The following is a 27,006-nucleotide window of genomic DNA, read 5'->3' on the forward strand; positions in this document are numbered from 1 at the left end:
AATTTTGAAAGAAATCCACTTTCTAGTAATAATGTTCCTAATGTATTCCAAACAGGGATAGCATGAAACTGCATCAGAAAGTCAAAAGCATGGACAGCAGCATCAGCATTTTAGTTATTCTCTTTTCTGGTAGAAGTCACCTTATCACCCAATTTTTTGTTCTTTTCTTGGTTCTCTTCTTGTATAACTATGACATACACAGAGATGTTCCTGCAAGTACTCAGCAGATGGGGTTGCACTTTTTTTTCTGCCCAATGGAAAGACAAGAGGCAGACACCATTTGGAACACAGTAAATTCCAGCTCAATAAAAGAAAAAAAAATAAAACAACACAACCACCTATGATATGAGGACTGTCAAACTCTGGAGCAGGTCTCAAAGAGTAGAGATTCCACATCATCTGAGATGTACAAAACCAGAATTGAACAAGCTGCTCTAACTGGAGCTGCTATTGAGGGGCTGGACTAAACGGAAATCCCTTCCAACCAGCATGATTCTACAATTCACATGTGCTGAAAAGATCCATGCAGTTTACATTACACAGACTGCAGCATGAAAACAGTTACCCAAAACACACTGGATAATTTTAAAGACAACAGCTTGATTCCAATCACAGTAACCATTAGGCAATTGAAACTGTAGCCAACTGCTGACAAACCACACTGTGAACTACATCAATGAAAGATTATTTCACAAGACAGAGAATGTGGCATCTACAGAGTACAACAATGTTACCAGAAGACTTTTTTTAATTTACAAAACAATTTTGTTTAAATACTAGATTTGGCTTTAGCGGCAAAAGCTGAATTTTGAAATTGAGACATGCATAAGTAAGGATTATTCCTACAGGCAAAATGTTGAATTGTGGGTTTTGCTACAAATCTACATTACTCCAATTCCAATACATTGGTTTAAAAATCATGGCCATATCTGAAGGAGGTTTGTAATAAAAAGCTTATTTAAATTCAGTCACCTACAAGCCTATTTTTATATAGCATGTATCAAGGCTAATAGCAGAAGTCACAATGCTTTCTGAAATTTTTGTTCAAGTATTGTTAGGGTTAAATTAAAAAGCCTTTGAGGGGAAGGGGGGAATTTGTTTATACAGATTGTATTAATACTGTCTCCAACATAATCTGACGTCCCACAAACTGATCACTGAAATCCAATGATTAATGAAACTTTTTTCCTATTTTTTGCATCAGAACCACACATTTTGTACGAAGTAATGCATATCTTTTACTAAAGCCACTCATGTGATTCCAACACATTAAATGAGAAAGAATTAATAACTCCCAGATAAACTGCTCAACTAATTAGTTCCCAAACATGTCTTTTTCAGCTTTTACCAATGTCTTTTCATGCAGGATTAAAGTACAAACCTTTAAAACTTCTCAAGTAACACCTCAATAAAAAACGCTTCTTAAATCTCTAAAATGAGATGCACTCTCCTAGAATCTGAATGGTTCTTACAGCTCTTTTCTAACCCCCTTCCTACTTTCTAAGATTATTTCTGAAGACTAGACCTCCATCCTAGTCATAATATACCCACGACAGTCCATTAATATTGTATACAAGCAGTAACATCACCTCCCCTACATCCCTCCAACGAGTTAGTTTATTCAAAAATACTGTCTCTAACCTGTAAGTGCAAGCTACGAGTCTCTAAACCTGGGATCACGCATTTGGCTCTATCTGAACACTAGTTCTTCAAGTTAAGTTCAACTTGCCAAGATATTTAACAGTTAGTGATCTCTTTCTATCATTAAAATTAATATATGTTTAAAACTGCAACTTTAAGAGATTTATTAGGAGCAATACATTCTCCCCAAGAGCCAGCAAGACAAAGTTCAAGAACCACCTGCCACGTAGCCTTAAGGGAACCTTCCTTAGGGTTTGAAAGTTCCCTGTTTACCAACAATTTTTTGGTTTCATTAGACAATTTTAGTACAGTTAACATGAGTTACAACAAATACCTTTAGGAAAAATCAATCTGATTAAAAGACAGTATCACTAGAATCAATCTCAAGTGAATCGCCCTATAATTAACCTATGTCCTGACTGGATTTTTAGTACATACTGGCATGGCATCTAGTTTTTCTCATTCCCTTCAGACTTGGGGTACTTCAACACTTGTTTAAGAACAAAAGAAATCACAAAAAAAAGGGAAAAAAAAAGACTGACATGCAAAACCAATCAAATTAAGATTTTCCTGTGCTAACAGGTTCTGTCAATTTCTGAAGTGTTTAGTAGCCACCATTTAACATAATCCAAACATAGACACGATAAAGGAGTACTGAATTACCAATGTAGTATGATTACATCATTTAAGAAAAAAAAAAAACAAAAACAACCAAAGCCAAAACAACTGAAGAATATTTCTGTATTGTAGAAGTAGCCTTGCTATTTATCCACATTTTTTCTTCTCTCCATGACAACTACAATTTCTTCTAATAAATAACAAAAAGTGGGCAAGACTAACACCTCCAGTCTATCATTTTATCTGAAATTATAACTCAGATACAATTTCATCAGAATTTGCTAAACCAATTCTCTGGATTTCATATTAAAAAACAAAAAAACCCCTGTGACATAGTCCCTAACCCATTTAACTGCAGGAACTTGTAAAGCAGGAAACTTATTCCAGAAAATATATATTTCTTGTCTGGCTATTTCCGCTGATCTTGTCAAAAGGTTTTAGTTTAGTGTAGCAGTCTAATCTCAGACATTTAAAACGGTACAGACTATCAATGATATTTGAAATTTGATTTTTCAGGAACTATAGAAATATTACTAATTTATAATCAAATAATATCCACAAGGTCACCATCTCTAATTCTGCCAAATTTACAATCAATGTTTTAGATTTGGACTATTTAAGTTTAAAATTAGATACACTGAAGATCAAAAGTTACTTGGTCCATTGAAGAAAATATTTAATCTAAAAAAAATTTAGAAATAAAACTCTTATTGTAATATGCAGAAAGAGATTCTGTGCTGATTCTAGGCATCTTTTACAGAAAGCTGTTCTCCCCACGCTCCACTCACAAAAGAGATAATTAAGAAAAAACAAACACAGCTAGAAACTAGACATTAAATAATAAATGTAATAAGTTTATTAGAAACCCCTCTCCTCTAAGATGAGATCACACATGCTCACGTTTCTTACTACATTTTATGAACTTCCAAAGACAGACATATGCTCTTCCCAGTCTATTGCAGTGCTTCACAAGCCACACTGCATTAATCTCCACTGGAAAAAATGTACGCTTATTTCGTTTTGCAGTGTTCCAAAAGACCTAGAGCAGCAGCACTTACTCTCTGTATTAAATCATCCTCTATTTTTTGAAACCTCTCCTCACAGGTCTTGGACCCAGTGTTCTGGCCATCGTACTATTGTCTTCTGGACTCTCCAATCTGGCAAGGTAATTTTTATTTGTTTGCGTGTATTAAGTGCATGGCTCAAAACCAGACACAAGGAGCTAGTTGACTCAATTCTACTCTAAATTGAGCAGAGGGATTTACAGTGTTTTACGACAGTGCCTCCATTTATTTATCCTGGTATGATCTTACATTTTCAGAACTTTTTTTTGTGTGATACTGTTGACTTAAACCCTTAACCCTCAATATTTTTACTCAGAACTCTGAGACATTCCTTATTCTGTATTCGCCTATTTTATTTTTATTTAATATAAAAGCAGTATTTTAAGCTTGCCCTTAATGGTTCATATCTTATTTTTCCCATATCATTCTAATTTGTTGGTTCATATTAAATTCTAATCCAATCCTCCAACTTCTATGCAGTCTCTCAGACTGGTATCATTTTTCACTGCAGTAAACATGCAAGTCAATGGATACATTAGCAACCTCTTTTCTTAAGAAGGAAAAAGACATGAAAGACTCGCTTGTGCTGCTGCATCAGAACTGACTTATATAAAATGCATTTTTAATAAAGAATATATTTCAGAGAGCCAGACGAGCAATAAGCCATCTTTCAACAAGAATCCAAGCTAAATGACTACCAGAATAATACAGTGAATTGAAGCCGAATGTTAGAATAAGAAAAAGACTTTGCTGATTCTCAAACAAGGGGGAAAGTACTAAGCAAGAAAGATAGTAGATACTCCAGAAACAAGAGGGATGGTCCAGCTCTGATCCTTGTAAAATGGGCAGGGCTAGATTAGCAACGTACCCTTCTGAAAAAATATTTTCCTTTTCCATCAGGAATCACATGTTGATCTATTTAGATATGTAGAAATAAAGAATATCTATCCAAGATTTCAGGTGCCCCTACAATAAACCAATGCAGAGATTATCTTCAAAAGCCTACCACAGATAAATCCCACTTACATACGTGCAAGAAAGGATAAGAGTGTTGTAGAATGTAATAAAAAATGCCCAGTTGGTCTTTTTTAATAAACTACAAAACTGCAGTTCATAGATGGAAAAATACTTTACAAAACTGTAAACTAAAATACAAAGTGCCGCACTATGTAACATCATGTACAAGAGACCAGCCAATTCTGATAAGAAGTGAGGTTTAGACAAGTCATGCAAGTTCTTCAGAGGTACTCTTCATTCATTTCCCGGGCCCTGGAGCACACGCATTTTGTATGGGGCTGGGCGGGGGGGAAGACTATTACGGATTTTTCTAGTTATCTGGTAAGATTTTTTCCCTCTGAATCAAGTGTTTCTATTCAGTATCAACGGGTCACTCCTAACAGCAAGGGCTGGGAAAAACCTGGATTAGCCAGTTCTAGTCTAAAGCTCTCACAGAAGCTGCTTCTGTTCTTCTCCAAAGTGAAACGGTCTATTTCCAGTCTAGTAACTTTACTACAACCTTACCACAAACTGCTGGACAGATCCACTGGCTGGCTGCTGCCTAGAGGGCCAGGTTATGCTCCCACACGCTCTGCTCCTGCCTGCAGTCTCACTTCTTCCTTTGCACCAGCTACCTGGTTTCAGCAGGAGTCAGATATAGAAGAGAGCAGAGTTTGGGAAACAGAAACAATCCCCTCCAGTAAGCAGTTACAACAGCTAATCTAGTTTCCAGAAACCTAAATGGAAACTGGATGCGTGGAAAGCTACGACCATATTCTTTGTTCTGTCCTGGCCATGAGATCCTCACTTTAAATCTCACATTTTCTTTTTTAAACCATTCATTAAATTATTAAACTATGTCATTCAAGAGTTATAACTGTATAAATAAATAATTGAGAGTACTTTATACATCTTCAGCTTGACAATCATGACTGAAGTTGGGTGAACAGTAAAAGCATCTCATCTGCAACAAATCTGCTTGAGCTGTTAGTCTAAGCTTATCCTTACCATAATTAACAATACTGATCATAACAGTCTTTTCTACAGTTGCATCAAAAAAGAATAACACCGTAACATACTTGGTTTCCAAGTTTACACCTGAATTCACATTTCAGTGAAGCTCACCTCATTCTTTAATCAACTCCTCAAAGAAAAGGGAGTTACTATTCTTCTAAGATTTATCTTTTATGATACATTCCTTTGTTTAAATGAGTATTATGGTACCTGCATAAACCTTCAAAAACATAAGAATATGTAGCATTAAGTTTTTAATACTCGTTACCATTTGAGAAAATCTAGTACAGGATCTAGGGTATCCCAGAGTACACAATAGTTTCCAGGCACAACAGCTTAGTTACTTATAACTCTCAGAGAAGCTTCATGGAACAGGGCCCGTGGCCCAACTTCCACACAAGTACTGCTTATCTCTGAGAAATACATGTAATATCTGGAATGCAGATGAAAGGGTCCAAAAATACTGCCAAAGTATAAGGGGTTTGTACACAGGACAGAGAATACATAATGAATCCATCAAAGAATTTCTTTTTTTAAGATGTGAGAGGCAAAGAAGAGAAGGGAGAGAAATGAGTGTAAGGAGAAAAGGAAGGTGAAACGGATGTATGACTGACCAAATTTCGTCAGTAATCTGACATGAAAGCAGAGGACCTGACCTCTCTTTTGCAAAATTTGCTTTTTCCAGCTGACAAGGATTTATCAACAGGACAGTTTTCAGTTGCTGTTTAAGTAGCACACATCTTCATCTAGATTCTTTACATCTAGCTTTTGTCCCAGCAGAGGTGACATCATAGAGGAAGCGAAGTACTTACTTACCATCAATACTTATTGTTCACATTAATACTTTGGGGGACTCTTCTTCCTCACTTTCATTTTGAAGCCTAGGTAATTCTCTGAAAGTAGGAGAAGAAAAGAAGATTGTTAGTTTTTATCCTTTTTTACCTTCATCCTTGTTTTTATCCTTTAACTATTATATGCAGCATTCAAGAGATGAATGCAAACGCTCTTAAAAATATCGTACGATTTGTGATTAGATGACTTGTAGCAAAACTCTTACGAAAGCAGACATTTATATGTATGAACAACCTCTGTTTACTGAGGTCAAAAAATAGAAACTGTCTGCTTCGTTGCTGAAAAAAACAAAGGTTAAGTATAGACCCTCAAGGCATCTGTGAAAACAAATTAAGAAAGCAGGGGGAAAAAAACCCAGTGGATTCATTCTTGGGAAATATATAGCCAGGCTTTAGGAAAAAAACGCTGAGAAAAATTATAGGATCAAGACCTTAAAACCAGATGCCAAAAATTAAAACAGTGAACTCCTCAAACTGAAATAGTTATCACATGGAAAAGAATAGGCTCTACCTTTAAAACAGATGTAAGCAAAGTAAGATGGTTTGTACCCCTTATTTATTTTTGTTTGTACATAACATATATAACAGACCATATATAGTAGATTGTTTTAAAATCTTTTGGGTTAGCAAGGCATGGGGGTTACTACATCATTTTGTAACAGTGGTCTCACTAATTCAGAATGGCTGTATACTACTAAGTGTTGATTCTTAGCAATTTAGCAGAAAAGCAAAAGCTGCACATATCAGACTCTGCAACAGCAATAAATTGGATGTTGTAAAAGCTAATTTGTGAACCTGACTTCAAGGAAAGGGATATAACTGGAAAACAAAAATAAATAGGAAAAGAATTAAAGTAACAATAGTACCAGGAGTAGAAGTGAAGAGAAAATGATAAATGCTTCAGGATAATTGTACTGTAGAGCAATGAGAATTTTGCCAAATTATTCTTATTCTTGAACACAAATTAAGTGATTTTATATTTCAAAGAGAAACTTCAGCAGCTGTACTGTTAAATGAGCAAGGTGAACTGGCAACTCTAAAAATCTCAAAAGCAGCAACAGTGATAAAATTTTAAAAAGAGACTGAATTCTGTATTTTCTTTTTTATGCAATAAATTATAAACAATCAGCACCTACAAGGTCAGAGCCCATGAACTTCCAAAAATAGAACACCCGGGGGAAAAAGTAAAATAGCTTATTTTCATTTCCATTTGAGATTGATACTTTGGGTATACTTCAGCTAAGGTGGCACTTAATAAAAAGGATATAGCTTTTCCTGTGATAAAGGATCTCAGAAATACAAACAAAAAATACAACACTGTTATCCCTAGTATAAAAAGTAATGTCAGGGTTTTAGCTTTCCAGAAAAACTAAACTAGTTCTTTTATGGTACTCTTCATCAAATCAGTTACACTATTTATTTCACAACAATGGAGAGGTGAAATTAGCAGCTGAAGGTGAGTCAGGAAGCCAAGCAAAACTGAATACGGAGCCCACCCGTTCCAAGTGCTAGCTCTACAGCAAACCCATTAGAGCACAGTCTAGAATGAACATCACTTTTCATTTTAGATGAAGCTTTATGCTGTATCTTCTTACAAGTCCATATTTGCAACCCCCAAGCAGATAAAGGCATGTATGGAAGAAATAGATTTAGACAGATTAGCTCATAGTAAATGTGAAGTGGAAATGTTTACATTTCATGTAATGAAGAGAATTATTGCTAAATTTATCAGTTGATTTATCTGTAAGCAACAGAATTACAGGCAGTACCAAACGGCCAGACTCCTACCAGTCTGGGCAATTCAGCGTGCCCTCCAAAAAGCTCCCCAAAATTTTTAACTGTGGTATCCTAAAATATATAAAAGCACACAGCAAAATAAAAAGAAAGCATGAATATTTGGGTCTTTTTTTCCATACAAACATACCATCGGAGTGAAGTAGCTACTTAACAGTTGTTGACAAAGTAGAGGGTAAAAAAAAAAACAAAGTTACAAAGTAGTTTGCACCTCTGCTCCAGGAAGATTTGTCCACAACATGACTAATTAAAAAAATAATAATAATAAATCACAACACAATGAAATATATTCAGGTGGTTTAACATAAAACAGTCCAGCCTAGCCTGGTCAAGTCATTTGTAGCTCAATTTAACAGATTCTACCTGTATGACAACAAAATTCTAATCTGAATTCCAAACATTGTTTTGCCACCAACTGTGCACTGGTACTAGAATATTTTCTTGTCGACCATAGTCTGCTCAGAGTAACACACGTAGTAACAAATGCTTTACTGAAATCAAGATGCAGGAGACCAGCAATTTTTTTTTTCCATCCCTAAATCTATTACTAAGAGAAAAGAAATAAAGCCCTTCGTTTTAAGATCATCACAACTAATGCAAAGTGACTGTCTATTCCAGCACCTTTTCATGGTACTGTGGAAAAAAACAGTCCGCCCACTCCAGGTCATTCAAACTTTAAAACTACCAAAAAGACTATCCAGTCTAATATTGCACTTGTTGGTCAATCACCTCAACAGTACTAATATTACTAGATGAATTAGACAGATAAGTCTGCCCCTCTAGCAGAGACCTTTTTGGAGATAAAAGTTACCTTTAAGATAAATTTTAGTTATATGCCCAATTCTGACTTTGAATTGTTGGTTGAACATGGACCAGTGACTACCTTTTCTTTTAAGAAAAATTAATCTATTTATCAAAAAATATATCCTTATAAATGGTTTGAGACCACCTGGAGTGTTTAATCCAGTCTCCTGCATGACAAGAACCTATTCAAAATGAGATCCAAAACATTTAATCAGTATTTTTTTTTCATGCGTTTTAAGTTGAATCCTGAAAAGATGCAAAACTTGAATGCACAACAGCAAGAGAACAGAATTCAAGGATGCCAGCCACACTCTAAGTGCCTGCAACTACAAAAGCGTTAGATGAAAATAACCTACATCACCTCAGGAATACAGAGTGTTGGCCAGGGGGAAGAAAAAAAGAAACACTTTGCCCCAGGCAGATGGAGAAGGAAGGGGGGAACTGATTTAACTTTCAACACAGACACTAGACCTGTATGCCAGGCCTGAGCTACTTTTTCCCCAATACTACAGGAAGAACCAGACACCTCACTCAAAATGCCACCTTTAGTCAACAGCAAATTGCCTCTGCTTCAGAAGAAGATAAATTATGCACTGAGAAAAATTTTAAAAATACGTGTTCTCTTCTGATCTCTACAGGATAATGGTGGTAGCCCTGAAGAACAGAATTTGTAAAATTGAAAACTTCATGACAAATAACCAAATATTTTCTTGGCTGCTTTATCCTCTTTCTCAGAGATTGCTGTTATTCCAGTACCAAGAAATTTCATATGCTCATTTTTAATTTTTGACTCCAGGATCAACCTTATCACCTTACACAGTCTTTTCACATAACTATATAAAACATCATCTTGAACCACTGACTTTCGATCTCCCCATTACTGATTTTGTATGACCAGATCTCACCCTCTGACCTTCAAACAAGTTCTGTTACTAAATTTATCCCTCAAATGTATTTATTTTCACTTGTTTCTCTCCCATATACACCCTCACACCCAATGAAGACTATTGTTATTTCTTCCTAGGCTTTACTTGCCAAATTCTTTTATTCTCCTTTAAGACGGCAAGTTCAACTTCAGCATAATCACACTAACAGTTCTTTCTTTTCTAAATTACTCTATCTTTTCTGAGTGTGCCTGTGATCAGAGCTATATACTGTCCTAAATGCAAATCAACCAATGCTTTATTGGCTGGTCCTAACACTCTCCTGTAAAAGCTCAAAACCAGCTGTTGTGTCTTGCAATCATGTTACTCTCACAAAGCCACACCATCTGAGAAGGAAACAGATCAGGATCTGGGATGACCCAGATCAACAACAACAATCTATCTCTGATTACCAGTTTAGTTATACCAGGAGTTCTTGTCAGTGCTCAAGTATGTGAATAGCAATTTTTTTTTTAATTAAAATAATATTCTATTACTCCAAACACATAATTCATCCTCTACTATTAAGTGTAATAGTCTTGCGTTCTCTACTATTAGCAATCTCAAAAGCACACAGACCAGCTTTTTAGCGAAATCACTTGTTTATTTCAGTGATGGCTCTACAGTTTCAAGTAGCTGGCAGAGAACTGACTGAGCCCATGTTAGGCAAAATATACAAGAAAAGAATCAATTTAAACAACAAAATAATTTCAAACAAACAAAATAAGCTAAAATGTTACACTGAACTTTTTTTATGTTTGGTAAAAACAAATTTAAAATTATTCCTTCTGTAAGCCAAGCGAAGCTCAGAACATGTGTTTTCCAGTTTTAAGACAAGATAGAACGTGGTTTTCTAATGGAGGAAGAGTCATTTAGCTGAAAAAATGATCTTCATTTCTCTTATACCCATCAATCCATCTGTCTGGTATCATTGTTGGTTGCTGATACTAAGCAAATTTCCTTGAACAAATATGGAAACAAAGAACTTCCCAAGGAAACAGAGGGAAACATAGTATTTTATATACATATGTATATTAAATATATATAGATTATCTAGATATACTTTACATAGATATATATTTTTAGATTTTCGTTGTTGTTGTTTAAGATTCCTTACTGCTAAGAGCTAAAGAAAAGCTGGAATATACTCAAATCCATAATAAGCAAGGATCAAAGCCAAATCAAACTTCTACCACATACAGAAGAAAGGCTGTCAAAAATTAGCTGTTCTTCAGTGAAGTGCACAGGATTCTACCTGTGCTTCAATTTTGTAGAGAAGGTTCCCCTTCAAACAAGCTTTTGACTACCACAGATTTGAGAAGGACAGTTCAATGAAATTCTACTTTAATCAAACAAGATACAGATTTGGAAGCATTACTCCTCAAAACTCCTCAGAACAAGCCTAAAAGACAGATTTTCTCACACCTATTTTTCCTTATCAAACAGGCCTTTGCCACTTTGACCTTGTTCTAAGAGTACACCATTTTTAATGGCACAAATAATTATTAAGAGCAAAATTCAGTATCATTAAGTGCTTATCATTACCAGAAGAAAATATAAAACAGGTGTTATAAGGTAAAAAGTTCCTTCATGATATTGACATTTTCACACATAATGGTTTCTCAAGGCATAAATTAAGAACAGTCTACAAAACTGATACAGTACACAGAACAGTACATAATCTGCTGATTTCTTTCATGGACTAAGAATTAAGTTATTAAATAACATCCCAAATATAAACACATTTTTAACCTATTCACTTGCTAGCAGTTAGGTCACCCAGACTCTAATAAATTGATGTGACACCGTGACGTTCTCAGGTTTCTTCCCACTCCCCTCCAAGGCACACTGGCCCAACAACTTGACTCATCTTCCTCTTTTATTTAAAAAATACATGACCCTAGCCAACACCTCCCAATATTCCCCAAAGACAGGTCACTGTTGTTCAGGGTCCCCAGCCCTACATTTTTCACTTCACAAAGTTTCATGTATGCTACAGTGATATTGCTAGTAAGTTACACACTTGCATGAGCAGGGAAAATTTGGTGAAAATCTGGGAAAACTCTGCAAGCACTGGACCTCTCTTAGCTCTCTCAAGTCCAGGAAAACATATGTTATGTTTCTTCTCCCCAGAGTCCCACTACTTCTTCTCAGCCATGTGAAGTGCCATCTGTGCTTCCCAGCGCAGCAAGCTAAAAATCTGCTGTAATTCATATCACCAGTAAGCAAATTAAAGGCAAAGACTGTCCTCTTCAACAGCAAGACTTAAAAATGGCAATCTAGATCATGGATCCGAAGTGGTAAGTGGTGAGCATGGTTAGTAGGTCATAGGGAGAAAAACGTGGCAAACAGTAGGCTATCTTCAGAGCTTCCTTGATCTCCGTCAACTAATGTAAAAATTATAGGAATAAAACAAGAGTAGCTGGAAGTCTCAGAAAGTAAACAAAAATATGACTCAATTAACGACAACACATTTAGTGTGATACTAATGTTAGAGGGCATACTTGGCTCAGGAAGGACAAATTTAGACAGAAAAGCAGGAAATCTTGTCTTGAATATCTAAGGTTTGTATACTTGTTTTGAGATCCAGAATGCAACAGAAGCCAAACACTCCACCTAACATTAAAATGAGAAAGCTACAGCAAGAAGGAAAGTAGATGTCCTATAAATTACCAAACAAGAAAATTTAAGTGAATGACAGTTTGGAGGGACTGTTGAGAGACACTGTTTGTTTCTTTTTGGTTCTTTAGTTTTGTTGGGTTTTTTTTCCTAGACAGCTAGCAGAATCATTCAAAGCATAAGATTAATATTAATAATTCACAGGATAGGCCTTTCAGGAAGCAGATCATAGATATAACTGAGTTGACCTCTAGTTGGTAACTGGCTTCATTATTACTTTACAAAAGTTAGCCTAAAAAGTTACATCAGTATACTAATGCCTGAAACTTCTCCAGACACTGAAATGCAAATCATTTTGTTAGAACAAGCCCTGAAATACTTTTGATAAAGGCCAACTGCACTCTTCCAACCTCTGGGAACGGTGTCAGGTTTATCACATGGCCGGGAAAACTTCCACATGGCGCTGCGCATGCAGCTACCTGTTTTGAAGGCTGAGAGATTAAAAGAAAGGAGAAATCTCAATCCATGCCAGCAGTCCTCAATACCAGACAATGTCCACTTTATTATTGTTGACACAGTCAAAAGGGATTTGAAATCAAACCAACTTAAGGAAACAAAAACTTAAGTGCAGATAAAGTCTGGAAGCGTACACAAAACTAAGAAAACAGTCAAGTAGTAACCATCTTTAGAAATTTAAAAAAAACAATGAGGAAATTTAGAGGCAAGAAAATCACACAGAGAGAACACTCACTTTAGACACAGGCTACTGAAAGAAAAGACTGAAAAAGCTGTCAGAAAAGCCCAATCAAGAAAGTTCTTCAGTGAGAAAAGAGAAAACACAAGGAAGAAATAAAGGCTGAAATCCTGGCAAAACCTGTTCTCTTGAAATAAGGTCAAGAAACTCAAGAAGAAACAAACCTGTGTTTCAGTTTGAGGAAGGAAGTTGTGCGGTACAGCCTCATGATTGTTATGGGTTACAGTAATTAGTTCAAAAGAGAAAGCCTATTCTATCAAAAGACAGGGCTATGAATACAATGTTTGACAGTCCCAGGAAAAAAAAAAAACAAACAAAAAGCAAGATCTAAATCAGCAAGTTTCACAGAAGACGACAGACAGTATCATGCATGTCACTGAAAAACAACTGTGATGTTGAAAACAGAACAAAAAGGAAAATGGCTGTAAGCCATAAAGAAAATCTATTTTGTTTCTATTTCATATTTATATAATAAAGCTAGAGGGCCTTGTTATTAATTTTGATGGATTATTTTAGACTGTGGGATTTAATTCAGGCTATCAACTTTCAGATATAAAGGAGATAGTTTTTTAAAAAAATATATATACACCTTACTACCCACTGCAAATACCAGCCATGCCTACAATTACCACTACTCAGTCTTTTAGAGTCAGAGAAATTTATATTGAAAGAAAGGTGAACACACAATACCAACAGAATTACTAAGAATCCTTTATGTATGTACTGAAACAAATCATGTAGCAGCAGATTAAAAGAAAGAAACAGCATCTTCTATTCTGTCTTAGATGCCTACCCGCTTCCTTCCTCTTTTTTTAATTCCTTCTTAAACAGGTAACTTCTTCAAACCTGCCCACAGTGAGCACACAGTTTGATATTGCTTGGAAATTATACTGGGAATTCATACATAATTTCACCTTTCATTTTAAATTTTTTGAACAAGAAACAAATAAAAATCATAGCATTCATTGTAAAGTCTATCAAACAGCTTGAGTGACTCTGCTTTTATTAACTGATTGGTCAAATAGCAGTAAGGTGACATTAACAAGACAGTGGTCAACTTCACTGCTGTGATTCAGAGACACACCAGCAGCTGTGCAGATTTCAAAGATGGTATCAATTTCATACTGCTGCCATTGCTGCTCCGTGGGAAGGCTATGAACAGATGCAAGCAGCGTTCAGCATCCAGGAAGCTGAGAAAAAAGAAAGACACAATACTGCTTCCCTTGAGGCGAGACAGCACTGCAGCTTGGTGTTTATCAGACACAGGCTAATCAAAGGTAGATCTTCAAACAAAGGTCAAGAAGACTATCAAAGCTGAGATTCTAGCAATTAAGAACAAAGAAGTGGTCAGGGATTTTCAATAAGAAAAACCTGAAAGACCATTTTGAAATTTGTCTGTTAGGTGACTGGTGGTGCCTGATAATGAAGGAAGCTGAAAATTTGTATTGAATAATTCCATTAGCATATTACACAAAAAAATCCACAATTTATATATTTCAGTACACCAGAAAATGCATTTGAAACTATTCCTCAATAGTACACACCGAGCTTTATAGCGCCTAAATGTTAGAGAAAAACACTACTATGGTACATTTCATTTCAGAGAGGTTTCAGGTCTTTTAAGTTGCTCAGATTTTGAATAATTTTTGATGCATCTTTTCCCTGAGAATGCTTCATCACAACCAGAATAAAATAGTGTGGTATTAAGAAGAGACTATTGCTAAATGTGTGCACGAAGGTTCCTCCTGAAGTGGTTCTGTAATTGTTTTATCTCCCACCTTTACTGTCCATTAGGCAATCTTGCGTTCCCCTCTTAATCCTCTGATGCTTAATTTATGAATGAAATTTTAGAAAATTATACGTATGTCTTCCCTCCTTAAGGATAAAAAGCAAATATCATCTTTAAAGTTACATGTTGAGTTTAATCAAGCTGAATTTCATCCTTTTATCTCTTTCAGTCTATAATGTATGAAAGAAAGCAAACAGACTCGCTGCAATGAATTTACTGTGGGTTAAAGGCTCCACACTGAGAGTTTTCATTCATTCCCCAAACAATATACACTGGTAGTAATTCAGGCGTAATTCCCTACACTACCCAATGACAGTGGTACAAGCTACCCTATGTGACCAGTATTAGATATAATCTATAATAGTACAATTATATAGTTTTGTATATATATGTGTAATATAGATATATATAATCTATACTATATATAGAAGCTAGTTTTCATAGAGCAAATAACTTCATAAATTATACCAAGCATCGCTTCTGTTTTCCTTCACAAAGACAGCTTCACTTAGCCATAGATCACCCTTTCCCACAGCAGTCAGGAGGTGCTTACAGACACCATGCAAAGAAGATAAAGCAGAACTCAAACACCAAGAGATACAGAATTGTGAAATTAGGTTTTCTGCTAAATCTTGATCCCAGTAAGAACACAGTAGGAAAGGAAAAGGCATTATATGGAAGGAATGCATCCAGGAAGCATAAAAGAAAAAACACTGAGACAATGTTAAGTAACACTGAGATGTAATCTTAAACTTGATGTAAAAGCACATTTCGTAGTAGCTTTCACTATACACACAGTTTTACAGAGATACGGTTTGACATCAGTGCTGTCCATCACTGAACTCATTAGAGAGCCTACTGGGTAAAGAACAAACTTGTCACTATGCTTCATACGTCTCCATCAGGAAATAGAAAGTCTAAAGCTGAAAAAGAGCAAGATAGCCAAGACAAAACGTTTTGTTGAGGCTCAAACTGCATCCTCAAGAACTGATGACTCTTCCTTCCAAATATCTTTTCTCCACACACATTACACATGCTGACCGAGTAACTGTCACCAGTTCCACACATGTAGTAAGTGCAGCTTCAGGAAGAGAGGCCCCTGCAATAGTATAAATGCCATTTTCATTTTGGTTTACCATACTCCAGCAGAAACTTTTCATACTGATATATGTGCTACTAATACACCACAAAAACTACTTACACTAATTGTTCTTAAATACTGTCATGCTGTATTTTGGGTTTTTTTTAACGTTAGTACATACTAACTGTGCATGCCTGGGACTATCCACCTTCAAAACAGTAAGTCTTCACACAGCTCATCCAAACACAGCTAAAGATTTCTCAGACAGGAATCCACAGTTCACAGCACTTTTTTCTCTACAATCACAGTTGATGTAACATATAAATAAAAAAATGTCATAATCTAAGAGCTCTGAGCTTTAGATACCCCTCAACACCAGGTGATGGCAGTTAATAAACAACACACTGATGCAATATTTATAAGCAACAACCAAGAAAGAACTGTTCAGAGGAGCATTCCATACACTTCCATTCCAAAGCACTTATGATTTCAAAAAGCACAGTTAAAGCTATTACCTCTTTTGATAAGGTATGTGTAAGTCAGATAAAAAAAACAATCAATCTTATTGTGGTCGCTTCTGCCAGGGAAAGTAAGAAGTTTAAGCAGTAACAATATTACATTTGTAAGAGACTTCAGGAGAAAAGCCACTAACAAAGGTTATCAATCTAAAGATTCCTTGTTTGTTTATGACTTTGAAGAGCACTTTAATATGGCACAGAGAAACATTAAGTACACAAGCAGTTCTTTACTCTCCTAGAAGTCAGATCAATGGAAAACCCCTCAATAAACGGAAACCTCTACTGGCTAAATATGCTTGACTTGCAGGTGCCACTGAATTACACCCACTATTTAAAAATGTCTAAGCAGGAAACAATAATCTTCATGAACTCCCAGGACGCACCTTTGCTGTCTAGCACTGTGAGCATATTGCAACATTTCACATCAGTATCATGAGAAAATATATTTAAATAGACATTTAAAGACTGTGAAAAAGTGTTTCCGTGTTTATGCTAACTATATAAACATTAAGAAAGTCAGAGGGAGGCTGTTCAGAATCTGTATGCGCTTTTGAAAGAGCACTTCGAAACCAACAAAACACAATTCTGCTTATTATTTTTCACATTTCTTATCAAAACTATGTAGTTGATACCTTCGTTAACATTTCCAATGGAACACTAAACTATATCTCCATCTACTAGCTCAGATTTTTAAAAACATAAAAAATTAGTCATATAAAATCTATAAAAACAAGAAGCCATCAAGATTAATCATTGATTTTCCTAAAACATCTGTAGAAAAACACATTATAAACGTCATATGGATGCCTTAACCAACATGGCATGACTTGATAATACCTGAAAATCTTTACTACACTGTATCACAGCCAATTCTATGCTTGTGTTCTAAAATACATAATTCTTTCCAAAATCTCTAAGGGGAAGGCTCTCTGCCTGAGAAAGCAGGATGTTATTTAAAGAAGAGCAAACCTGAAATCTACCAGGTCAAAATACTATAGAAGGGACACCCAGAGTTAACAAACCAGTAAAATTTATATAATATTCAAGGACTGTCAAAGATTATATATCAAATCTGTTGGAGGGGTGGGGGGGTGGAATACATGTCACATCAACAAAAAAATGCAGATAAAAAGCATTTATATTTAATCTTTTCCAAATGCAACTGATGTCAACATGACACAAGAAGTTGGATAAAAGGGTAACTTCATGATATATGAAACTCAAAAAACTGAGTTGTCTAAAATACTGTCCAGAAGGAATAGCACCCTTAAGTACTGAGTGCAAGTTAATTTCAACAAGGCAGCATAAACCCACGGGCACCTGAGAATTCAGTTAAAACTTCCTCAAAAAATAAATAACTTTCTCAAGTAAAAATACAGAAAACACTGAAATTATGTCTTCAGGTAAACTAATGAGACACTCTGATTTAAAAAATTAAGTTCAATCATTCTATTTACCTGAACAAAATTACTTCATCCCTGTAGAAATGCTGTATTGCTACCTCCAAGTTCCCTACTTTTTGCAAAGGCAACACTAGTTATTGAACAATTCAATATTGGCTATAGCAAATAGGTCTAATGTAGATAAAAATTCCTTTACAGTTATTACAATTGATGACAATAGCATAGGAACATCAAGCCCCATTATATTTTAATGTATTTATCAAATGTTATTTCAACAAGAGCTAACCATAATTGCAAAAATTGCCAACCAATAATCAGAATTCTGTTATACATTCAGACCTTCAGCAATTACATGCCTCAGCCATTTGGACTAATAGTTTTGTGCTCCCTCTATCCTCATAACTCATTTAACCCTTTCCCAGGTCTACTGCTTTCCACCCTGCATCTGACATAAGGTGAAGAACACTGTACATCCTTACATTCTTTCTGTTAATTAAAAAAAAAAAAAAAAAAAAAAAGACCAAGGCTCTGACAGAGACAGGACAATGGAAGGAAGTTGATAGGTATCAGAAGACCATTCTATTAAATACAGAATCATTCCTAGTGTTTATGCAAAAAAAAATAACTAAATGCTTGGAGAAAGCCTGAGAAGCCAGGAAGCCATTTTGCAATTAAGACCCATACACAGCTTAAACTCTAGTGACCTGCATGCTCATGAGATGAGTAGTCTCAATACTGGCTTTGGAACAACTGCATTTTTGGAATCCAGTCTCAACTACAGGGAAAAACTGTTCAATGCCAACACAAGGGCATCCTTCCTTGAGAAAACACCCACCAAACCACAACATCACAATGAATCACAGAATGGGTGAGGTTGGAAGGGACCTCTGGAGGTCACCTTGTCCAACCCCCTGCTCAAGCAGGGTCACCTAGAGCCAGCTGACCAGGAACATGCCTGGCTTTTGAGTGTCTCCAAAGATAGTGACTCCACAACCTCTCTAAACAACCTGTGCCAGTGCTCAGTTACCCTCACAGTGAAAAAGCTTTTCCATATGTTTAGACTGAACCATCTGTGTTTCAGTTTGTGCGCACTGCCTCCTGTCCTGTCACTGAGCACCACTGAAATGAGCCTGGCTTTGTCCTCTTTGTACCCTCCTGTATTGGTTCTGACTGACAGTTGCACGGTTAGGAGTTAGTGATCCACATAACAGTTAACTTGAGTGGGCACAGGCCTGTACTGTGCTGCACAAACTCCTTGGCTGCAGGTTAAACTCAGCCAGCTAATCGTAACAGAAAAGTCTGCAAGCAGTTCCCCCTTGGTACTGCCGATTATGTCACCTGTGTGGACTTGCTTTTATCTAAAAGTGCAGCAAGAATTTCTCACTACCACATCCTCTAGGAATAGAACTGTTTTCTTGTGAGTGAATTAATTAATAGCTTGAATGACCAGGAGGGAGAGCTTCTCTCCACAGACAGGATCTGCTCTGCTCCACACACTGCACTGGGGGAAAATCCATCTGAGCTCTGTCTGGTGGTGCATATATGCAGGGTGCCCAGCACCTGGAGACATGCAAGATTTACCCACTATCTGAATTTCTCTTCTTAGTCTGACTTATTAAAGCAGTTATCTTATTAAGCCATTTGCTGCTGGGCCTTTCTTACCAAGATCCAGAAGGTATGCTGCACTGCCTCTCTTACCTCGCCCCCACTCCATAACACCCCGTCAGGTATTTATATACATTGATAAGATTCCCCTGAGCCTTCTCTTCTGCAGGCTGAACAGTCCCAGGTCTCTCAGCCTTTCCCCACAGGAGAGATGCTCCAGCTCCTTCATCATCTTTGCGGCTCTTTGCTGGACACTCTCCAGCCTGTCCATGTCTCTCCTGCACTGGGGAGCCCAGAGCTGGACACAGCACTCCAGGTGTGGCCACACCAGTGCTGAGCAGAGGGGAAGGATCACCTCCCTCAAACTGCTGGCAACACTCCTCCCAGTGCAGTCCAGGATACTGTTAGCCTTTTTAGTCACACGGGCACACTGATGGCTCAAGTTGGCATCCACCAGGAGCCCCAGATCCTTTTCCACAAAGTTGCTTTTCAGCCAGTCAGTGCCCAGCAAATGGAGTTGTTCCTCCCCAGGTGCAGGACTTAGCATTTCCCCTTGTCAGACTTCATGAGGTTCCTGTCAGCTCATTTCTCCAGCCTGTTGAGGTCTCTCTGAACAGCAGCACAACATTCTGGCGTATTAGTCACTCCTCTCAGTTTTGTGTTATCAGCAAACTTGCTGAGGGTGCACTCCATACCCACCATCCAAGTCATTCAGAAAGATATTAAACAGGACTTGACCCGGTATAGACCCCTGGAGTATGCTGCTAGTTACTAGCCTCTGACTACAAGCCACTGATTGCCACCCTCTGGGCCCAGCCATCAAGCCAGTTTTCAATCCACCTCACCATCTGCTCATCCAGTCCATACTCTATCCGTTTCTCTATGACAATCTTATGGGAGACAGCATGAAAAGCCTTATTGAAGTCTAGATAGACAATACCCACTGCTCTCCCCTTGCCTACCAAGCCAGTCATTCATCACAGAAGGTTATCAAAGTTGGTCAGGCATGACTTCCCCTTGGTGAATCCATGTGACCTCTTCTGATCACCACCTTGTCCTTCACTTGCCTGGAAATGGTTTCTGGGATTAGTTGTTCTATCCCTTCCCTGGGATCAAGGTGAGGTTGACCAGCCTCTAGTTCCCTGTGTCCTCCTTCTTGCCCATCTTGAAGACAGGAGTGACATTTGCTTTCCTCCAATCCTTGGGCACCTCTCCCAGTTGCCATGATTATTCAAAGATTATTGAGAGTGGCCTTGCAATTGTTGACCCTCCATATACTGTCTATATAGCCAAGAAAACAACTTATATAAGGAAAGAAAGAGAGTAGATTGCTAAAGCACAAAAAAATGCCTTTACAAGAGGGCAGTGAACCCATAATATGGAGCATTTTCTGGGAAAAATGGCATGAGTGTTCCTTGCTTAAATACCAGAACTGTAGTGAGAGAGCACAGCGAAACCCTCAAAGTAAGAGCAATGAGAAAAAAATGCCACATAGCAAGAAAAAAAAAAAATTTGTTTGAGATTGTTTCAGCAGGGAATCAACTGTAACTGTGACCAGATCAACACTGGAGACATGCATCTGGCTAATTAATCCACTTAGGCACACAAATCTGACAGTTCCCCTTCTATACTTGCGAAGAATGAGTAAGTCCAGCCTAAACAGCCACAGCATCCAAATAGTGAACCTGAGGTTGATACAGTCAGAATAGATGTACTCATGGTCTAAGAAATGTGCCTTGAAAGGCAAAGTCCTGGAATTCCTAACCAAAAATATAGCTGGTCACAAAATTGTAACTGTCTCTACAAAGCAGGGACAGCAGGATCTTATCTCATGTAGGACTTCAGAAGTGGACTTGGTAGCAAGCAAAAAATCAATGTACTGTAAAATGGTATCCCAAACTCATTCTGTGGAGAGTCTAGGATCAAAACATCTCTGACTGATACCAGCATACCCTGTTACATCTCAAGACACAATGTTCTCTCAGAACTTCTGTAGACACTGAATCTGCAGAATTATTATCTATGATTGCCTATACATGACACTCCAATACGTTGTACAGAAAAATCAAACAAGCATTTTAAATTATGCTGACCTGTCTGTGTCTTATATATATGTCCAGCTCCAAGAGACCAACATTTCTTTGCTCTAGGTTATACTGAATCCCTCATCCTTTAAGAGTACTATCCATTGTAATCACACAAAAAAGAAGGATAAAAGGCCTTTCTCACATGCATTCCAAGGGTCCAGCTGCCACTGAAGGAAAAAAATTACATTAGAAGAAATCATCAGCAACCTAAGGAACAGTATGCCCCCATCCCTAGGAAGTACATAAAGCACACTCACATCTGCAGAGTTTGACAATGCTGTCCTAGGGTGCAGTGTAAGCTGTTAGAGCACCCAAATTGCCATCCATCTTTAGAGCCTGATAGGGGAAACTTAAGGGCATTGATAGCTAGTCCAGCACCACCTCACTGAAGTTAAAAATCAACAGAAGTTGCCGAAAGAACATCTAGCAGTTCAACCCAAAATCCAGAGTGCTGAATAGGCATCTGCAATGAAGAACAACTCAAGGAGAACGTCTTTCAATGCCATTGTGTCCTAAACACAAAGTGGGCCATACCAGGAAAAAGCTGTAATTCATACTGTCCTAACTGCTGTAACTTGAAAACACACCAAGCAATGCACAGATCAAACAGTAAGATACTGTACCATTTAAAAAAATACATACTCCCAAAGTGAAACAGACTTATTTAATGAACAGAAATGTGAAGACACATATCCAGAATATTGTAAACTATGAACAAGTCTCTCCAAACCTTTTAAAAAGCTAAAATACCCAGACCACATAAAAAGGAAGTGCAGAGACTATCTAAGCATACCAAAGCATGGCACAATGCCACAAAGGTGTCTCCGTGAAACAAAACCATAAGGGGGGGAGAGGGGAGGAATTAATTTCTTTTTTTTTTTTTTTTTAATATTTTTCTTCTGTGAATTCAAACCTTGCCCTAAATAAGGAACAAATACTTGCTTAGGCAGCTGAGAGAAACTGAAGACATAATGTACCCTGCCATGAATGGTCTTAGACAGCTTGGGGTAAGAGAAAAGCAAGAGAGAAAAAAAAAAAGAGACCATCAACGCCTTACACATACTGCAACAGCAAAAACTACTCAGTCTCAAGCAAACAGTCATCTAATGTGTGTCAGAGGAAGTTGCTTAGCAAACACACAAAAGGAGACAAGATGTCAGCTAAGTACAGCGTATCAGAAACCTGTATACGTGCTTCAGGTACATTACATATTTTATCATCATAAATAAAGGCACAGAGATAAAGTGAGGGTTCCACCCAGTCTGAGAGCTCACATTCTGAAACAGGTCACTTGGTCAACAGAAACCTCCTTGCAGAGTTTAAAGAGGAATCTATGTAACTGAATACACTAATAATTTAAAGAACTCATTTTGTTAAAAGGATGTTTTATGAACTGTTCAATAAACAGCATGTCAGGTAAATACTTTAATATTTATTACATACATGCATATAAACACCTTCAAAAAAATAAAAAAACCTCCAAAAAGCTTGATAAATGTATTTGTACCCATACAAATCAGACTTATAAAAAGTTATTATGACACTGTGCAAGTGCTAATCAAATTATGGTGAAGTTAAACCTAAGTAATTTAAGAAACTAAAGATGAACATGTACCGTTATTTTACAAAACTTTCCAGAAAGAGCAACACTTTGAAAAAAAGTTTAACACACAGCAAGTCAGAATTAACTTCCATAAAATATTCACAGCAATGTTCCATAAGCTTCTAAAAACAGTCTTTACCTTGAAGAATTAATAATGTCATGGTGATATTCATTGCTATTAACCATCTCACAAAAGAAACTCTCTAACAATACAGAAAATTATTCACCTTACCGCTATAAGGTTATGATGCAACCATATAATGAAAGCAGACTCCTAAAAAGCATTTACATTCTAAATATTGCTACCATAAAACAATTGTAGCAGCACAAACCTCACCAAATTGTAGAATGACCAATACCTGAAATGTTTAATTTTATTTTGAACAAATGATGTAAATTATGCTTTATTAACATCTAATACTTGAAGGCACTATGTAAAATGGTTGATTCACTGAAAACTACGCTTTGCTACAGAAATCACCACTTGTCTTAGTGAAGATCCCTAAAAACTACAGGTTAGCAAATGCAAATGAAGGGGCAAACATTTCAGAAAAGGGTCAAAGATTTCATCATGTAGCATCTCATACTTGAGTAACAAAAAATAAATGTAAAAAAAAAAAATCCCCAGTCTGTCATTTAACAGTAGCTCTTTGCTAAACGCAGCTCTTCTGATTTGAAGACTTGTAGCCAAAGGTAGTCTTATAACAGTCACTGGGCTCCTCCTATCTTAGGACTGCTTCTTCTCCTTTACTTGTTCCCCATCCACACTCTGAAAACGTGGAGGGAGAGGAAGGGAGAGGAAAAAAGAACAAGAAGAAACAATCATGTGAGGGGACTAGTATATCATGTATTTGAGGGGGGGAAAAAAAAAAAAAATCAGAATTGATTGCAACTGATTTAACAGGTAGTCAGAAAATCACCACCTTGAAATGATGTATTATGAGCTGCATAATATGAATTTACGTACATATCATGACAAATGACCCAGAAAGATCACCTATTTTTAAGGCCATCTGATACTTCCTTGTAGAAGATTCACTTTTCAGTTTCTTCTAAGTTGCCAAAGGCTTTCCAAGATGATCCACTCTGTGCCAGCTGTCCATGTCAAAGCTAAAGTTTTCACTGTATGCTAAACACATTTTTCCCCTTTCCAAAGAAAGCTACAAAAAAAATACACTCTTGCCCTATTACAGAAGGCTATTTTTAATTTAAAGTTTAATCACTTGCATGCTTTAAGCTCCACATGCTGTCTTTCTACAAGACAGCAAAATGCATCTCCTGACACACAAATGATGCTTCTGTCAAGCTCGTTGTAACATTGCTGTTATTGATATGTTACAGCTGAGTCAGCCACGCATTCTGTCTGTACTGACTGCCATCTAAGGCTCCTTTGGGAGTTAAGCATCCACAGTCGTAGACTCAGATACAAACATGCAGATATCTCTTGTCCAACCTCCTGCTCAAAGTCAACTATGAGATCAGACCAGGTTGCTCAACTTTATCCATTTTGTTCTTGAAAAACCTCTAAGACAGAGGCTACACAGGCTCTATGGGCAACCTCTTACACAGCTTGACTAAACTCATGGAGAGAAAGCTTTTCCTTACATCCAGTATGAACCTTGTTTGTTTCAATTTTCAACCACTGCCTCTTGTCCTCCCATCACGTACATCAGTAAGGAGCCTGACTCCCATCTTCTCAGTGATCTCCTCCAGCAGGTTGTTATTAGATGCCCATGAAGCCAGCTCTCCTCCAGCTTAACAAACCCAAGTCTCTCAGCCTTTCCTCACAGGGCAGGTGTCCCAGCTCCCTAACCATCTTGGTAGCCCTCCCCTGAATTCATTTCTGTTTATTGGTGTCTTTCCTGTATTGAGGGTCCCAAAACTGGGTGCAGTACTCTAGATGCAGTCTAACGAGCACCAAGTAAAGAAGGATAATCACTGCCCTCCATCTACTGGCTGTGCTCCTCCTAAGAGCCCACCATGTTCACAGAATCATCACAGAATTATGGAATGGTTTGGGTTGGCACGGACCTTAAAGATCATCCAGTTCCAACCTCCCTCCCATGGGCAGGGACACCTGGTTGCTCAAAGCCCCGTCCAACCTGGCCTTGGGAGGGGCAGTCACAGCTGCTCTCACAGTAAAGAATTTCTTCCTTATATCTAATCTAAATCTATCCTGTTTACATTTAAAACCATTACCCCTCATCCTATCCCTACACCCCCTAATCAAGAGTCCTTCCCCACCTTTCCTGTAGCCCCTTTCAGTACTGGGAGACCACTCTAAGGTCTCCCCAGAGCCTTCTCTTCTCCAGGTGAACACCCCCAACTCTCAGCCTGTCCTCACAGGGAGGTGATCCAGCTCCCTGAGCATCTTCATGGCCTCCTCTGGACATGCTCAAGCAGGTCCATGTCCTTCTTATGCTGATGCCCCCAGATGTGGACACAGCACTGCAGGGGGAGGTCTCATGAGAGCAGAGTAGAGGGGGAGAATCCCCTCCCTTGCCCTGCTGGCCACACTGCTCTTGATACAGCCCAGGATACGTTGGCTTTCTGGGCTACAAGCACACATTGCTGGCTCACAGTCAGTTTTCCATCCAATACTACTCCCAAGTCCTTCACTGTTGCCCTTCTTTTCTGCAGGTGCATGCTGCTGCAGGCCCACAGTCAAAGTGCTGTCCACCAGGTTTCTCCAGCAGAGCTGCTTCCCAGCCAGTCAGTCCCCAGCCTGTATCACTGCAAGGTGCTCTTCCTTCCCAGGTGCAGGGCTTTGCTCTTGTCATTGAATTGCATAATGCTCCAGACGGGCCTTGTGTTCACAGTGCCAAAGTCCCTCTAAATGGCAGCCCCGTCCTCACCCGTGTCAACTATTCCCCCCAATTTGGCATCATCCGCAAGTGCAAGAGCGCACTCTATCACCATCTCGGGATGAACCCCTGCAGTACCCCACTTGTTACCATCCTCTCTATAGGACACATTAACCACTACTCGCAGAGTCCATTCATCCAACCAGTCTTTTACTCATGTAGTTCTCCATCCACTCAGACCGTAACATCCAAATCTGGATACAATATTGTTGGAGACAGATTTGAAAGCCTTGTTAAGGTCAAGGTAAATGAAATTCGCTGTTCTTCCCTCATCCAGAAATTCAGTCATTTACCACAGAAGACAATGAGGCTAGTCATGCATGATTTATCTTTGATAAACCCATGTTGATTGTTCCTTATCACTTCCTTCTTGTGTGCTGGAATGCATTCCAGGAACACCCATGCCCTTATTTTCCCATAGATTAAAAGGAAGCTAGCCAGCTTTGTAGCTCCTTGGATATATATTTTGGCCTTTTTGGAAGGGTGCAACATACGCCTTTCTCCAGTCATCAGGAAGCTTTCCTGCTATCCAAGATGTTTCAAGGATGATGAAGAGGGACCTTACTGTGACTCTGGCCAGCTCTATCAACATCCTCAGTCACAGTCCATTTGGCCACATGGATTTGTATGATTCGAGCTCTCTCAACAGCCTCAATTTAATCCTCATCCACTGCTGGTAGCTACTCTCTGCAAACCCTGCCACTAAGCACAGAGGCCTGGGACACTTCTTGGTGAAGGCTCACTAAGGAAAAGAGGGGAGGCCATTGCATACCTCAGCTTTATCTGTGTCACTAAATGACACATCGCATTCAAAAGAAGCCCATGTTTTACTTGTCTAGCTTTTTACCATTAAAGTACCAAAAGGAACTCTTCTTTCTGCCCTTGTCCTCCCTGGCAAGGGTCATCTCTGGGTGAGCACTGGCTCTCCTGATGCCATCCCTACATACTAGGACAATGTTTCTAAACTTCTCCTTTATA

At 37.9% G+C, this 27,006-nt stretch overlaps 1 protein-coding gene across 1 annotated transcript in view; it reads right to left on the reverse strand.

Annotated features, from left to right (window-relative positions):
• FUT8 (fucosyltransferase 8) overlaps positions 1–27,006 on the reverse strand; it is a 131,491-nt gene that overhangs the window by 99,329 nt on the left and 5,156 nt on the right. The window contains exon 2 of the mRNA XM_074909424.1: positions 6,150–6,226. The gene's annotated coding sequence lies outside the window, so the exon portion shown is untranslated. The remainder of the gene's footprint in view (positions 1–6,149; positions 6,227–27,006) is intronic.

Source organism: Athene noctua, chromosome 6 (genome assembly GCF_965140245.1).
Source record: "Athene noctua chromosome 6, bAthNoc1.hap1.1, whole genome shotgun sequence".
In the NCBI taxonomy this organism is placed as follows: Eukaryota; Metazoa; Chordata; class Aves; order Strigiformes; family Strigidae; genus Athene; species Athene noctua.